The following is a 10,576-nucleotide window of genomic DNA, read 5'->3' on the forward strand; positions in this document are numbered from 1 at the left end:
CACCTTAAGAACGTCTTTGCCTTGACGTTCTTAAGGTGTACACATGCACACACACACACACATAGATACTGACACGTACACAAACATACTGACACGCACAAATACAATACACACAGTAAATTCTATATGATCAATGATATATAGCAACGTGAAAACATGAAACACAAGTTCACTCCGTTGGTTACCACGGAAACATGGTTATGCTACCCTCGCGCGCCCCGGGCTTTTAGTTAGCCGCGTTGCCAACAGATGGCGAGATCGGAGCTCAGTAGACGGTTTCCTATCTTGGGTATAACACACCGTTGTGACGCCGCTAACAAGCCATTTGCCCGAGTGAGCCGTGAGGGAAAGATGTGTTTCGACTGGCTGTTGTGTTGTGATTAAATTTTTAGTAATTTTTATATTAAGTTATTTAAACACAAGCTTATGTCGCTACCGTCCTCTGTGGTGAGTAAATTGTTGGTATTTTTATTCTCATAATTAAGTTACATGTGATGTTAGAGAGTTGGTTAACCACCGCCATGGTAGTTTGTCAACCCAACAAGTAGTTTTTGAGTTTTAATCCGTCATCAAATGGAAATTCAGGTGAAGATGTTTTATGAAAGGGTAATTGCAAAAATAAACTGCGCCATTTTATATATTATGCTGCCTTGGTATTTGTGTAGTTTATATTGGTGTTTGTAGTAAGAAATAATTAATTGCCGTCAACGATTTGGTGAATTGACAAAAATTAATTGGGCTAATATTCGTTTTTATCCCAATAGGTATTTCAGATTTTGGTTAATATAGAGGACTAACCCGTCAGTGCTGCATACCGCCGATGTGGCCTTATCTCCCGTCCAAAAAATGCCTCAAATTTCACTGTATTATAGTAAGTTTTTTCGGTAAATTTGCACTTCCACCTCCCACTTTGTTAGAAAGTCAAAAATATATTTTTCTAGTGTATTTGTGTACAGTATGTTTAGACCGAATATGACCTTCATTTCCGTCGGAAATTGGCCTGTTTTTTTTTTTCGTTGCACGTTTTTCGAAAAAAATTAATGGCTAAGCGAATAAAAAATACACCAAAACACACTAGAAAAACAAACCTAACCTAAGTGACTCACCATATGATGGAATCACCTTTTTTCTTACCTTATTGGGCTGTTTCTTGTTCGTCGTTGGAGTCTGAGATTCTACACAACGCCACATATGTTGTTCTTTGCGATATTTACATTGTCTTGCACTAAAGACACTTTACTGGGGTTGGAAGAACACCATGTGATCGAGAAAATGCTTTAGTTTCTTCGTTTTTTCCCCAAAACTCTCAATCAGCTCCATACAATTGAAGTGACACCCATCGCAGACTTCCATGGTCGGAAAGGAAGTTGAATTTCGAAATATGAGACCCAAAATAAAAATCGATTTTGATTGGGCCAAAAATATCGCGAATTAAACCACAAATCACGTTATGATTTATGCACGTTATGATTTATGAAGAAGATACGCAGGAGAGACAGTGTGAGAGGTGAGGTAGGCGATAATGGCGGAAGATTAACGGAAGGAAATAGAGAAAATTTTGGATATATCTCCGTTATTATACATTTGCGACGGTAATGTAATAGATGAAAATGATCTTATAATTAGATGTCTTATTAGAATATGATAATAGATTAGTGGTAGGAATGTGGAATGTGTAAACGCAAAAATACTGTACCGTTATTCTGTTTAATATACCGGGGAGGTTAGGTAGGTTTGTTTTGGTTTGGCTTGGTTGGTTAGGTCTGTTCTTCATACCCACAAATGTTAAGAAGTGTTTATTTTAAAAATAATTTTTTTTTAACAAATTTCCACAAACTACAACAGTGCCCACGATAATATAACAATGAAAATCCGGCGTTTTTATAATTGTTTTCAATCAATTTCGCTCTCCGGTTAGTCCTATATAACTACAGTACCCAGATTTTTTACCATTATCAATACGATTAGTTTTTGGTAAAGGTGTAGAAAAGGGTGACCACAAGAAGGAATTGTCCAAATTGGTTGAATTTTTTTCTACACACTAATATGATATTTAGCACAAAAATGGAAATGACAATGCATGGAACCAAATAGAACTTGACCTAACATAGCCAACCTATGGGTTTGTTAGGTCAGATTTTATAAGGTTCTATGCATTATCGTGTTAATTTATGTGTTAAACAACTTATCTTAATATTGAGGTTGATGTACCATCAGCAATGGCGAGGAGGAATATGTGGAAGCGTTTACCATCACTAGGAAACGTCACTTGAAAATGGATTTAGCGAGATGAACAACAAAATTGGTGCCGGGAGGAGAATTGCGAAGCGGGTTAGAGTAAATAAAAATTTCCTAAAAATACTTAAAATTATAATAGAAAGTTGTCGTTTCTTTTAATATACTCATAAAAATTGGAAAGAATACAAGTTCAGAATCGACTAAAAAATACAAAATTCACCAGAAAATTTATTTATCATGCCAAAATAGGCTAGCCTGTTACCATGTACCTACTACCCTAACCTAACCTCACCAATATACCAGAAAGATATCTTCTACAAATTGGGAAAATTGGGATAAAGCGATTTTTTACCATGAATAGTGAGCTGAGTGAAGGTTTATACCAGAAATAACTTATGGAATCGAACCAAAATTTCTGGAGATAATATTATATGATACCTAACACGAAAATGGAAGTGAGAATGCACAGAACCTATTAGAACCTGACCTAACCTAACTTTCAAACCTGTGTTTTGTTTTTTAAATTTACGGTAATACTGCAGCAGGCGGGTAACACCAGAAGGAGTAATAAAGCCATGCAAGAACTTTTTATGGTGTTACTATAGTGTGCCATCTACAAAGATATCTCTAGTCTAATCTTACCCAACCTAACCTGACCTATTATAACCCAACCTGACATAACCTAATCCATCCCGACATAACCTAACCCATCCCAACCCAACCTAATCCAACCCAACCTAGCCTAACCCAACATGACCTATTCTAACCCTACTTAACCAAGCCTAAATGTCTTGTAACCTGCATGCTATAGGAGCACCCTCTTTATTTGAATTACAGGTATAAGTAAATTGTTTATATTTTTTTAGTTTTTCTCGACAATAATAAATCACCTGTAGTGTGCAGGGCGTGAAGGGTGAGGGAAATTGCAGGATAAAACAGTGATAACTGATCATTTAACACTAAAATGATGTCTGTACATGCTTTGTACATGAAGAAATTAATTATTTGCTGTAAATATGCCACAGAAAAATCTGCTTTTTCGGTGCATGTTGTCATCTGCTCTTTTTTTCAGGGCAACAAACGACCTGCTCTTTACTTTACTTTTACAGTTACCCTCTTCGCCACTGATTGGCTCGTTAGCTGCTTGGACGGTCGGTCACGTCTCTGTTCTGTACTGTTGGCTAGTACTAGGCATGCATTGGCTCCTGAATATATCGGAACCTGCTCCAGTGATGGTCAAGTCTGGCCTTGAATGAGCTCACACTCGGTGCCGCCACAACGCTCTGTGACAGATACTTCCAAGAGTCCACAATTCTCACTACAAAAAAGCTCGCCCTCACAGTTTTCTGGCTTCTTCAACCTTGAGCTGTGACCCCTTGTGGGGTGGATGTTTGCCAGCTCCAGGCATGTACATTTGACTGAGTAGGTTGCCCCTTGCCCCTCTGTAGTATAAGCTTGGTTGTTGCAGGCATTCTAATCTCTCTGTGGAACTGAGGTTCCATAGAGCAGGCACCAGTCTGGTGTCCCTCCTTTGGACATTTTCAATCAATTGACAGTCTCTAGCATACCTCCAGATGGGGAAGTAGCTCACTCTAAATGACCTTCTTATATGCCTGTTTCACCTTCTTTTCACAATGGCCCGAGAACTTAAGTCCATTGTTGACATACACACCCAAGTCTTTTTCACATTTGGTCTCAGTCAATGCAGTCTCTTCAGTCCGAGCATACTCTCAGGTCCACAAAAAATGCACAATTACACCAATGCCACTTTAAGAAAGTTGCTTTCATTAGTACCAGATATTATAAAATAAGTACTTTCTGTTTGATATGCCAGAAGGTCCGGATAGAAAGTTCTTTAAAAAAAAAAAGTCTTTAAGTTGTTTCTTAATGGCCTGCACACAAGTCAGCTGCTGGACTATCTAAAAAAAAAAAAAAAAATCTTTACTCCTCTTTACAACATTTTCCCATGCTGCTAACACTGCATATCCTGTAACTCAGCTTGTGATGATGATTTAAATTGATCAGCCGAAGTCCAGTTTTGGTGTCATCAGTACCTTGTTCTGTGTACTGCCTTATAAGGATCCCACACCCTGCCCTGCCACTTGGCACAGCTGAACCATCACAATATACATGCAATGTGTTTATTTTATGTAAATTATTACTCCCAGGGTGGATCCTTACAAATTTTCCAAACAACTGTACACTAGTTTGTCAGATTATATTTTAAAATTATGTTAATTAATCCTTTCATGTATCCTCTCGTACCTTGCCTCCAGAAGGTCCTTTCATTTTTCAAGCCAACATCTATATCTTGTAAAAGTTTACCCTCACTATTCTCTCTCATTAATCTAATTGTTGCAACTGTATTAATATCATTGACCCCGTGTGAAATGTCCTGTAACCCTAGCTCCATATTTATTATCTCAATCATTGCATTCTTTTGACTTCCTTAAATTATTCTCAATGCTTCGTTTTGCAGGATATCAAGCTTCCGTAGCCTTCCTTCACCAATACAAGAGAGGACAGGTGCTGCCACTAGCGGCCGTAGGATTTTTCCGGGTGGGGGGCGGTGCAAGAAAGCAAGACAAGACCTGACGTATCAGTTTATTCAAAACAGGTACATACACTTGCATAGATCCATATAAAAGTATGATAAAGTATTGTAGTTACTTTCCAGTAATGTATAATCAGCAATATCTCTTATTAGTGTTATCACCAAATTATTAATCACTGAAATTATCATAGGGTTGACCTTAAGCATTAAAAACTAAAGAAAATAATTAAATTTATATCATTGATTGTAAAAATCTAGGGATGACTGTCTGTCACGATGGTGACTTGCTCAGAACATTAGCAGCATAATTTCAATGGTTAAATAAATGCTTCAGGCTTTGCTGATTAACTCCAAAATGATCAATCACATCTTCAATGAAGGCTTTCTTTCTATCTAATAATTTCTGGCTGAGCATGTACAATTCAAACAGGCATGTCTGAATTGACACGCTTCTGCCAAACTTCAGCCTCACAATTTAGATTAATTTGAGGTGTACGAAATGATAAACATGGCCATTGAACAAATCAAGGAAATTAATAGTGATCTGAAAGATTACTTTAACTTTAGTATGAGGTTGACCAAGGCCTCCCAGCTTGTTGAGAGTGTTGGTGAAATGGTATCAAAGTCATGTATAAGTACAGTAGGCATCAAGTAAATTGCAACTACAGTAAAAATCTAGCCATTCCATACCGTGGTCACCTTTTAAATGAGATGGAAACCCACTTTAATACAGAGTCAAGGACATGTGCTGCCCTCTTCCAAATCATTCCAAATGGCTAGTAATCTAATAAGTGGTAAAATTATAAAAAACAAATAAATAAGGTAAAAATATCCTTGGCATTGTTTGTAAATAATTTGCTATTTTGGAAAATTTACTTTGCTTTATCTCTCTCCCTTTTGAGTTAAGGTGCCGGAAAACTCTGAATACCAAAAAAAGAAATGTCGCCATCTAATTTCATTGAATCTCATATATTGTGACAGATGTAAAGTATTTCTAAATCTGTATGAACTACTGTCTATTGGTTGTCTCTCTCCAGTAGGTTCTTCTGAAGCTGAATGCTGTCTCTGGACTAAGGCACATTTAGAGCTGCCTGAGAAACAGGATGACAGTGGAAAGGTAAACCCTCTGGTACTCATGGTTAGAAATCTCAACCCCTTGCAGTCTTTCAACACAGGTTGCATCGGTAACAGGAATGATTTTTCCATTTTTGTAAACATTGGGTAGAGTGATCCAGACCTAATTTGCACCCTTAGAGATGCATCTGCCAGCCCATGAGGCTAGTGAGAGGAGCTAAGTGGTTGATAGGGCTTGTCCACTGTTTCTGCATTTCTGCTAACAGGATGGGTGCTCTCAGTGTGAGACTGCTGAGCAGGAGGGTTCACGCCAGCACGGGCGCTCAGTAATGCAATCTGCATAGATAGGCTACGAGAGGGTTAACTGGCCTGGCTCTGATGCATCATGACACTGAAATAGTTTTACAGGTAATGATTTACATGTTTGTTCAGAAAACAACAGAAGCCTCTTCACAAAACAAATCCTATTTGAATGCTGTGTATGGCGCCTCTGAAAACAGTTTAGATTTTTTTGTAAATAGCACGCTGTAATTTTATTTATTTTATTCACAATCTCTTTGGAATCTTTGTCCATGTTCATTGTACTTCCAAATTTGCAGTTGTGGTGCTCATAGATGCCTTTTAAGTTTTAGTACAGTCAATAACATGGTCTTATCTTCATCTTAACTTATTTTTAGCTTATTTACCTAATGGCCACCCACTACAGGTGGCCATACAGAGGGAAGAAGGCCAGTGGCCTTTGTAGGATCCCTCCATCATTCTTCATAATCTTGTATTGGGCTATTTTGAAACCCAGTTCTGTTTTCTCGATTCCACAGCTTGAGTTGGTAGACTGTTCCATACTGTAGGTCTACCAGCCTCTCTGTGAAGAAGTATTGTATTTCCTTATAGTATTTGTCCTGCACGACAACTTGGTGAAATTATAGTAATGTCCCCTCGTGTTGGTGGTGCATAACATCACAAAAAATGGCCCAGGTTAACATTTTCCATCCCTTTCATGATTTTGAATGTCCCTATGAGATCTGCCATATTGTGTCTTGTCTGAAGAGTTGTTAGTCCTTAGGCACTCAGTCTACGTGGATAATCGGGATGATGTACCGTAGTTCAGGAATCATCTTAGTCGCTCTGTGTTGCACCATTTATATTATTGTTAAGTCTTTCTGGAGGTAAAGCTTCTGTGCCTAAATACAGTAATTCAGATGGTTACCTACGTGATACTTATAAGGTTGAAGGAGCCTTTTCTTAGCTTTATATTTGAAGGTACTACTTTTAATTCTTAAATCTTGGTTAGCTTTTTTCATCGCTGCCCCTACTTGTTGTGCCGCCCTCAGTGATTGGTTTATCACAATGCCTAGATTTTTTCCTTAACAGTGTCCATGAAAGTGTTATTAACAGAATAGTTGCAATTAGGGTTATTGTACCTTACATGCAGTCTTTCATTATATAATGATATAAAGCCTATGCTAGCCATACAACCATTTGCACAGCTCCAGCAGATCTTTTTGCATGGATGTGACATCATCTTGACCTGGTGCCTTCCCAAATATCTTTGTGTTGTCCACAATCTTTACAGTGTGGTAATATACTATCATCTACATCATTAATTTAGTTCACAAATAGGGTGGGTCCAAGGACAGAACCTTTTTCTAAATTGAATTTACCCCATTTAATTCCATCCTTTTAGCCAACTGTACATTCATTTCAATATATTGCCTTGTGCCTGGATCTTAGAGGCCCTTCTTGCATGTGGGACTTGTCAAAAGTCTTAGAAAAATCCATATACAGTACAACCCATCCACTGGTAGCCCTTGGTCCACATACCCTGTTACCTTTTGAAGGAAAGTGAGTATTTGTTAGGCAGGATTTTCTCCATTAAACTGTGCTGGGATGCATTGATAAGACTGTGCTTTGTCAGGTGTTGGATTTTTTTTTTTTTTTTTTTTAGGGGAGTAGCCCACCCGTACAGGTCAATGACCCACATCAGGGCCTGGGGGCAAAGATATATAATATAATAATAATAATAATAATAATAATAATAATAATAATAATAATAAAATACAAATAAAAAAAATAAAAATAATAATGACGATCAATTATCAAATACTGTGATGTTTTGACTTCCACTTTCTTCACAGTATCAACTTCATGTGAATCACCAGACAACAGAGAGCAGCAGTGACCCTTGTACTGCTGTCACAATCACCGCTCAGCGTCCTGAAGAGAATGTGGTGCTGGGAGACCCAACAAGAACCTTCTTGCACGCTACAGTAGGGTCTTCAGTGGTACTGGCCTTGAATTTAAATCGTAAGTATAGTATAGTACCTTCCTAAAACAAATTGTTCTTGCCAAAAAGAAATGAAAAAGTAACAAATGCAAATTGAGTACAGTACAGTACAGTCACCCAAAAAGTCCTGTCAGCGAACCATGAGACCCGGATTCAGACTCTTGAATCGAAGCATTTATGGACAGAATAATGTATCAGTGTCTACCTGCAGGTTCACAGTCTGAATCATGGTTCAGCGACAGGACTTGTCTGTTTTGATAGATGTGTTATTTTATGGTATTCCCTTCCTGGATATTAGATCATAAAAATTAAGTGTTTAGCTTATGTTATGTTTAATTATGTATATTTAATACTGTATAAGTAAGTATCCTAGAGTTTAATTTTAAGTAATTTAAGTTATAATTTCACCACTTATCAGAGTGCAGTAATATCTCCGTGGCGGAATCCTCAAACCCGGAGCTCCTCGATAGCTGGAATTTAAATTTTCTTGAAAATCGTTCCGCCAGAATTTCAGAAAATTCTGGCTTTGAAGCAAATTTTGAGGGCACATATTCTGAAAATTCAATTAAATTTTCGGTACCGAAAATTCGGAAAAATTTTAGTTGTTTGAGGATGATGTAATGCACAATTTCGAAATCTCAAGAATATTTTTCGTTACTTCGTAAAATTCAGGGATGAGGAATTTATTTTCGGCTTTGAGAGTCATCTTGTTACCGGAAATCTCTCATTCCCGGAAGTGTTCTGCAATTGTTCGGTAATGAAGATATCATTTTACTAGTCATTCAGGCAGTTGGTCTGTGCTGTTAGTACTACTGTGCTCTGTTATGACATTGTCGTGTTAGCACTGGAATCGGGTATCTGGAGAAAACCTGCCATGTTTGGTAGTGTCACACTGATTACCCTTCACATATGTCCAAGGTCAGGACTCAAACCCAGGACACGGTGGGTGAGAGATATGTTTGTAATCACTGTAGGTAAATTTAGTTTTGGTCAGGGGATGAAATAGTACTGTACTGTAGTCTGAAGCTTTTAATTAAAATTAATTAACTTCATGAGGAAAATGACTTAGCCTCTTGAGTTAAGACATTTATTTACTGAAGGAGTTAAATCATCATACTTAAGGGGGTTAATTCATCATACTCAAGAGAATAAGTTAGCATATTAAAGGGATAAAGTCATCATACTCAAGGGTTTAAATCATTCCATTCAACTAAATCATCATACTCAAGATGTAAAGTTATCATACCCAGGGATTAAGTTGTCATACTCAAAGGGTAAAATCATCATATTGAGGTGTAAAATCATCATACTCAAGATGTAAAGTCATCATACTCAAGAGATTAAATCATCATACTTAAAGGGTTAAATCGTCATATTGAAAGGATTAAGTTATACTCAGGGATTAAATTATACTCCCAGGGCTGTACTCTAGTGGTCAGCATCATACTGAAGGTCATGCTTGCGTCAACATAAAATAAGTAAACATAAGAACATATTTAAGTCCGGTAGTACCCTGATTTACGGTCATTTTGAACACGGGTACAGGAGAGAGTGAACAACAGAACATATGGGATTAATTCAATAGAGACTGGCCCACCCAAACTCCACTTTTCGACACAATACCTATGTTGTAGTAAAATAACATCTTAATTTTATGATGGTATGCACACACAGTATTTAAGAAAATACAGTCGCCAGGTTAATGTCCATTCAAATACTGGACTCATCCCCCCTCTTCCCAGCTCACTGGCCCTACCTCTCTGAGAAATGTTTGGGTGAAATCACTAGATTTTAACGTATAGTAATAAATAATACCTCAGACTGAAGTTAGGATTATATAATTGACATTTCTGGATTCCTTCAGGTCAGGGAATATTTTGAATGTAAACTTCATATATTTTGCACAAAAGATAAAATATTTGCTTGTGTAAACCAAATTATTACAGATCTAAAATTTGTATGTCTAATGCAAAATCCATGATGTTTATATTCAAAATGATCATCATATTATAAGAATTCCAGAATGTAAATTATATTCTGGCCGGGTAATTTGTATGAATTTATGAGCTAAAACAAATATCTTCAGTAAATAAACAAAAATATTCTTCAGACACTATCTGTCAATCAAATACCCACCTCGCCCTAGCTGGGTTGGTCCCTCCTCCCCTACCCTCACTCACCTTCCCTCCCTACCAGAAATGTTTGGGAGAAAACAGTATATTACATTTTTAGTAATAAATAATAACTCAGACTAAAGTTAGGATAATATAATTGACATTTCTGGATTCCTTGAAGATCAGAATATTTTGAATGAAAACTTCATATATTTTGCACAAAAGATAAAATATTTGCGACAAAAATGACAAAAATTCATGTCGAACTTACGTAAAATGCTTTGGCCGGTTGACAAAAGTGCGGGCGACAGG

The 10,576-nt window shown here is 37.2% G+C and overlaps 1 long non-coding RNA gene across 1 annotated transcript in view; it reads left to right on the forward strand.

Moving 5' to 3' along the window:
- Window positions 1–295: 295 nt before the first annotated feature.
- LOC121878350 overlaps window positions 296–10,576 on the forward strand; it is a 25,088-nt gene continuing 14,807 nt past the window's right edge. Inside the window, exons 1-3 of the long non-coding RNA XR_006091136.1 lie at window positions 296–447; window positions 4,718–4,855; window positions 5,830–5,909. This is a non-coding gene — a long non-coding RNA (uncharacterized LOC121878350). The remainder of the gene's footprint in view (window positions 448–4,717; window positions 4,856–5,829; window positions 5,910–10,576) is intronic.

The sequence above is a fragment of the Homarus americanus genome, unplaced genomic scaffold, assembly GCF_018991925.1.
Source record: "Homarus americanus isolate GMGI-L3 unplaced genomic scaffold, GMGI_Hamer_2.0 scaffold41027, whole genome shotgun sequence".
Classification (NCBI taxonomy): Eukaryota; Metazoa; Arthropoda; class Malacostraca; order Decapoda; family Nephropidae; genus Homarus; species Homarus americanus.